Here is a 6,956-nt window from a genome sequence, read left to right as displayed (position 1 = left end):
TCCTGTGGTATTGCCACAGGGAATCATAACCAAGTGTAGTCGTCAGATATGGCAAGTGGTGGGTGGCGGAAAGGGAATAATTGAAGCAGGACACGTAAAGCATTTAAAAGCCAGCAAACAATAACTAAAAGATTAATTAAGAAAGGGAAGATAGATTATGAATGCAAACTAGCAAAAAATATAAAAACAGATAGCAAGAGTTTCTGCAGTTATATAAAAAGAAAAAGGGTGGCTAAAGTGAACGTTGGTCCCTTAGAGGACGAGACCGGGAACCTAGTGGTGGGAAACATGGAGATGGCAAAGACGCTGAACAAATATTTTGTATCAGTCTTTACAGTAGAGGACACTAAAAATATCCCAACACTGGACAAACAGGGGGCAAATGGGGGGGGAGGAGCTAAACATGATTAAAATCACTAAGGAGATGGTACTCAGTAAAATAATGGGACTTAAGGCGGATAAATCCCCCGGACCTGATGGCCTACATCCTAGGGTCTTGAGAGAAGTGACGGTAGGGATTGTGGATGCATTGGTGATTATTTTCCAAAACTCCCTGGACTCAGGAAAGGTCCCGGCAGATTGGAAAACTGCTAATGTAACACCCTTACTTAAGAAGGGAAGTAGACAAAAAGCTGGAAACTTTAGACCAGTTAGCCTAACATCTGTGGTTGGCAAAATGTTGGAGTCCATTATTAAGGAAACAGTAACAGCGCATTTGGATAAATATAATTTAATAGGACAGAGTCAGCATGGTTTTATGAAGGGGAAGTCATGTTTGACAAATTTGCTTGAATTCTTTGAGGACGTAACATACAGGGTGGATAAAGGGGAACCAGTGGATGTAGTGTATCTGGACTTCCAAAAGGCATTTGACAAGGTTCCACACAAAAGATTACTGATCAAGATAAAAAATCATGGGATTGGGGGTAATATACTGGCATGGGTGGAAGATTGGCTATCTAACAGAAAACAAAGAGTTGGGATAAATGGTTCGTTCTCGGGCTGGCAATCAGTAACTAGTGGTGTTCCGCAGGGGTCAGTGCTGGGACCCCAACTCTTTACAATCTATATTAACGATTTGGAGGAAGGGACCAAGTGCAACATATCCAAGTTTGCCAATGATACAAAGATGGGAGGGAAAGCAGTGAGTGATGAGGACATAAAAAACCCTGCAAAAGGACATAGACAGGCTAAGTGAGTGGGCAGAGATTTGGCAGATGGAATATAATATTGGAAAGTGTGAGGTTATGCACTTTGGCAGAAAAAATCAAAGAGCAAGTTATTATCTAAATGGAGAGAAACTGCAAAGTGCTACAGTACAAAGGGATCTGGGGTTCCTGGTGCATGGAACACAAAAAGTTAGTATGCAGGTGCAGCAGGTGATCAGGAAGGCCAATGGGATCTTGGCTTTTATTGCAAGGGGGATGGAGTATAAAAACAGGGAAGTCTTGCTGCAGTTATACAGGGTATTGGTGAGGCCACACCTGGAATACTGCGTGCAGTTTTGGTTTCCATATTTAAGAAAAGATATACTTTCTCTCAAGGCGGTTCAGAGAAGGTTCACTCGGTTGATTCCGGAGATGAGGGGGTTGACGTATGAGGAAAGGTTGAGTAGGTTGGGCCTCTACTCATTGGAGTTCAGAAGAATGAGAGGCGGTCTTATCGAAACATATAAGATTGTGAGGGGGCTTGATCGGGTGGATGCGGTGAGGATGTTTCCACTGATGGGTAAGACTAGAACTAGGGGGCATAATCTTAGAATAAGGGGCTGCCCTTTCAAAACTGAGATGAGGAGAAACTTCTTCACTCAGAGGGTAGTAAATCTATGGAATTTGCTACTCCAGAGAGCTGTGGAAGCTGCAACATTAAATAAATTTAAAATGGAGATAGACAGTTTCCTGGCAGATAAGGGAATTAGGGGTTACGGGGAGAGGGCAGGGAAGTGGACGTGAGTCTAGATTCGGATCAGCCATGATCCTATTGAATGGCGGAGCAGGCCCGAGGGGCCGTATGGCCTACTCCTGCTCCTACTTCTTATGTTCTTATGTTATGTATGTAATACAGTCTCCATTATAAAGTCATCTACTCTGTCCTTATTTCTATATAATACTTGATTTTATATAGTTAATTAAAAAAACACATAGCAATTCAGGAAGCAAAAGAGTAGAGCACGTGAATGTCTTTGCAGTACAAGGTGAAGAGCTAGGAGATGGAAAACTGAGGTGCTACAGTGCCACCACTGGCAGGAGTATGTAACTACAGTGTGACACATTTACATAGGTAGTTTCTATTATAAATGCAGACATAGGAATTTATAATGAGAAAAGTAACAACAGGAAGTAAAATTTTATACACAGGAAGTACACATAGACATAAGATTTGTAATAATTTATAGTGATATTGCTATAAATGTCTTAACTACTTGCAGTGTGACCTGTTTAAACATTAAGTCGTCAATTTGACAAGATTTTTGGAGCATGAAATTTCCCAGATTAACAGGATACACATTAAATAACATAGCAATGTGGAGATCATTATAATAACATTATTACAGCATATCAAAAATGTACTCCACCTGTGGTATCAAACAACATTGCTGATACATGTCTCTGAACTGCATAGTTCTTTTACAAAGGTCTTTGCACGCGCTTTTGAAGAAAATGTTGTTACTGAAAATAGGCCTATTAACTTTTCTGTACATTTTGGCATTTATTTTGGCACTGATGACTGTCGTAGCTTCCAAGCTTAATACATTAAGAATCAGGCTGATGCCCATATGCTCTATGCTTTATTAAGCCAACATTAAGTAATGATGATTCATCACTGCAAACAATCATGAATTAATAAGCAGGTGTAGATGTTTCAACTAATCTGTCACTGGATCCAGTTACATATTTAATTACACTTAATTGTAAAAGGAACATTGGGGCATTAGGAAGTCAGTAATAAATTTTGAATTGAATGGCTGCATCAATGTTAAAATGAATATGTTGAGACATCTTGGGCTGGATTTTGTCATTGGGGCGGGCTGGGGTCGTGTCATCCGCTTTTCATGTTATCCACCCGATTCCAAATCGATGTGGGAGAATGATGCGATTTTCACCTAATTGGGCAATTGAGTTCCAGTGTGTGGGAACCCAAGGCCCAATTAGTTTTTTCAGTCTGAAACTCAACTCCGATGACGTCATCATTGCTGCTGCATTTAAGGTCTGCAAGAAGCCTTGCTTCTTCTGCAGACTGCCAAACTTTTGGCCTTTGCTGTGAGAGGGACCTGGGGGCAAAATGAACAGTGGGAGACCTAAGTCTGCTCCCAGATTTGATGATGTCGCCCTGCAAGCTTTGGTGGAAGGAGCAAGAGCTAATAAGGAGGTGCTCTTCCCTTCTTCAGGGAGGAAGAAGCCTCCCCAGCAGACGAAGGCTGTGTGGATCCAAGTGGCTGATCCGCAGAACCTGGCTTCAGTGCAGGAAGAGGTTTCATGACCTTCTGCGCACTGGAAAAGTGAGTATGACTTTCCCATCACCCTCAATCTGATCCCCATTGCCTCTCCTCACCAGCACTCGATTATGCAGCCCTCACACTCCCTATCACTGTGATGCTATGAAAACAACTTACAAAACACAGGGAGGGCCCTTGGTCTTGCCACCTCACTCCACCTTTCTCTCCTTCTAAGCATCTATGCTATGGATTCTCTACACTCACTCCTTCATTCTCACTCAAACTCCACTTGTCTCCCTCATTGCAGGAAAAGAAAGCTCACAATAAGAGGGAAAGAGTGAGGACAGGAGGAGGGCCACCCTCAGTAGCTCACCTCATCCCTTGGGAGGATGCGGTCCTGGAGATCGTGGGACTCGAGGATGATGCGTAAGTGGGGGACGGACAGACGGGTGCATCAGAGAAAACTGGTGACAGAATAGTTTTTCATCTCTCTCATTGACATTGCATGAGTCGCTGATAATGATTCTGAAGCTCTAACAGATGGACTTATGTTCATCTGCAATATGCAATGTGCATGTAACCTTGGCCTCACACTTCTGACTCTTTCCTTTACTCCCCCACAGGACCATCACAAGCACCCGTCCCCACTATCCAGGAGGAACAGCCTGAGCCTCCAGACTCCTCAGAGGAAGCTGCAACCTCTGAGGGCGCAGCCTCAGCAGAATTCAGCCAACCCAGCACCAGCGCAGACAATCACACCTCGGTGGGACCATCGCGAGATAGAGTAGTGTTGTCACTTGGTGTATCACAGTTCACAAGTGAGCATCAGCAGATTGTGGAGACAGGGACAGCAGTGGAGAGTGCTAGTCGGAGGGCGCAGGACTCTTCCCAGCTCGGCTCAGCTGCATGTCGACCCTCTGCCTCTGGGTCCAACAGCGGTGCTGGAACTCCAGGAACAGGTGCAGGAGTCTCTGGCAGGTTTTGTCTCCAGGGTCGCTGCGAGTGTGGAGTGAATGGAGGAGTCCATCGCAAACATGAGCAGAGCCTTTGTGGAGTCATTGGCGCATGAACGCAGTACCATGGAAAGGATGGCAACCTCTGTGGAAAGGATGGCTACAGTAGACGAGAGGATGGCTATGGCTATGGCCATGGAGGAGCTAAGTCACCAGAATGTAGAAAACATGGTGAGTGTTCAGAATAGAATGACATCTCTTGAGGAGCGATGGTCAGCTATTGAACAGAGAAACAGACCTTCATGGAAGTCCTTCTGAGTAGGACTGTCAGTGCAGATGTGGGTCCCCATGCCCCCTCCCCAACCCCCCACCGATGTGCAGCAAAGTGCTCTCAAGCCACTTGCAAGCACTGAGGTGGATCTGACCCATGAGAGGGATGTTGGTGGCAGAGAACAAGGAAGTGGGGGCTCCTCTCCAAACGCTCACACTTCCATGCCACTGCCAAGTCCTCGGTCAGAGCCCCGCCGGAGTCCCCACCCAACTGAGATCGGCGTCTCAACCCCTGCACAGCCGCAGGAGCAGCAGACTGTTGCCGAGCCCTCACAGGTTCGCAACCCCAGAGGATGCCCGCCAAAGGTGTCGAGACACGAGCAGCAAGAAAGTGAGCAAGAGGCCTCCACATTTGCTGATGCCAAGGGGGAACTACCACATAGGAGCATGCGTAAGAGAACGATACTGCACAAATAGTCACAAGGGTAGTCACTTGGGTGAAATGTGATGTTTAATGTTGAAAAGCCATCAGTTGGTTATTGTAAATAAAAATTCTGATGGCAACTGTTGCAGTTGTGGCGTGTGTCGTTTCGCTAATGGGACTTAGGATTACTTGCAATTGTCAGTATGGTGGTCAGAGTGCTCGCAGTTCGCTGGTTCTTGGCCATTGTCGATGCTCTGGTAAGAAGCTACGAGGCAAAAGTGCTTCATTGGCTAGGCTAAGCAAATCTGACCAAGATGAGTGCGTTCCTTGCATCCCAGGCAGCAATGTTCTCGCGTACTGCTGCCGCTGGTTAATGGGCCTCTGCAAGATTTTCATTTTCGCTCTCCTCCTCCTCCTCCTCCTCCTCATCTGATGAGAATATGTGAGGAGCCACTTGGTCCTCAGGAATCTGCAAGCCACGACGCTGTGCCATGTTATGAAGTCCACAGCAAACCACAACGATTCTGTTATGGTTTGCTCGATTATGGATCTGGTGGAAATGTGGCTGTAGTTCTGGCTCTCCTCAGCTTCATTGGATGGGCTCCTCAACGGCGTCATTAGCCACGACTTCTTGAGTGTGTTCAGGATAGTTTTCTGCAACAATATGTCCTAGAACCAACAAGGGGGCAGGCCATATTAGATTTAATAATGAGTAATGAGCCAGATTTAGTTAACAGCCTATTGGTGTGTGAACATTTATCTAATAGCAATCATAATATGATTGAGTTCAACATAGTGTTTGAAAGGGAGAAACGCGAATCAGCTACTAAGATTCTAAATTTAGGTAAGACTGATTTCAATGTGATGGGACAGAGACTGTCCACAGTAAACTGGGCAAATCTGTTAATGGATAAAATGACAGAAAATCAGTGGGAGGTGTTCAAAAAAAATGTATGTGATACAGAACTAGTTTGTACCCCTAAGTGGCCAAAAAGTAAAGCCATGGATGACTAAAGAGTTATGGGACAACATAAAACTAAAAGAAAAAGCCTACGAAAATGCAAAAACTAGCACAGATCCTGGCAACTGGGAGAGATACAAAGAACAACAAAAGGTGACAAAACAGATAGTAAGAGCTACAAAAAGGGAGTATGAAAAGAAACTGACAAGAATATTAAAATCAACACAAACATTTTTTACAATTATATTAGGAAATAGAGGGTGGTCAGGAGTTGACCCCTTGAAAACTGATAAAGTAATGCTGTAAATGAAAATAACTAATGGTTGACATGTTGAATAATTACTTTGCATTAGTATTAAATTAGAGGAAGAGGATAGCATTCTGGACATCTCAAGGAAACTAATATTGAATCAGGGACGGGGACTCACCAAAATGAACATAAGCAAGATAACAGTAATGAAGGAAATATTGGCACCAAAGAGTGACAAATCCCCAGGACCAGATGGTTTCCATCCAGGGTTTTAAAGGAAGTAGGTGAGAACATTGTAGATGCTCTAAATATAATCCTCCAAAGTTCTTTCGATTCTGGAACCGTTTCTTTAGATTGGAAAATTGTGCATGTCACTCCGCTATTTAATGGGGAGAGAGGGAAACCAGTTAGCCTAATATCTGTTGTCGGGAAATTACTAGAGTTTATAATTAAGGATAGAGTGACTGAATAACTTGAAAATTTTCAGCTGACCAGGGAGAGCCAGAATGGATTTGTAAAGCATAGGTCATGCCTGATGAACCTGATTGAATTTTTTGAAGAGGTGACTAAAGTAGTGGTCAGGGGAATGTCTATGGATGTTGTTTATATGAACTTCCTGAAGGCAATTGATAAAGTCCCTCATAAGAGATTGTTAGCTAAAG

The sequence above is a fragment of the Somniosus microcephalus genome, chromosome 9 (genome assembly GCF_052327205.1).
Source record: "Somniosus microcephalus isolate GS21.2 chromosome 9, FLI_Smic_1.0, whole genome shotgun sequence".
Classification (NCBI taxonomy): Eukaryota; Metazoa; Chordata; class Chondrichthyes; order Squaliformes; family Somniosidae; genus Somniosus; species Somniosus microcephalus.
The sequence above is the reverse complement of the archived record's forward strand: the minus strand, read 5'-3'. Positions refer to the sequence as shown.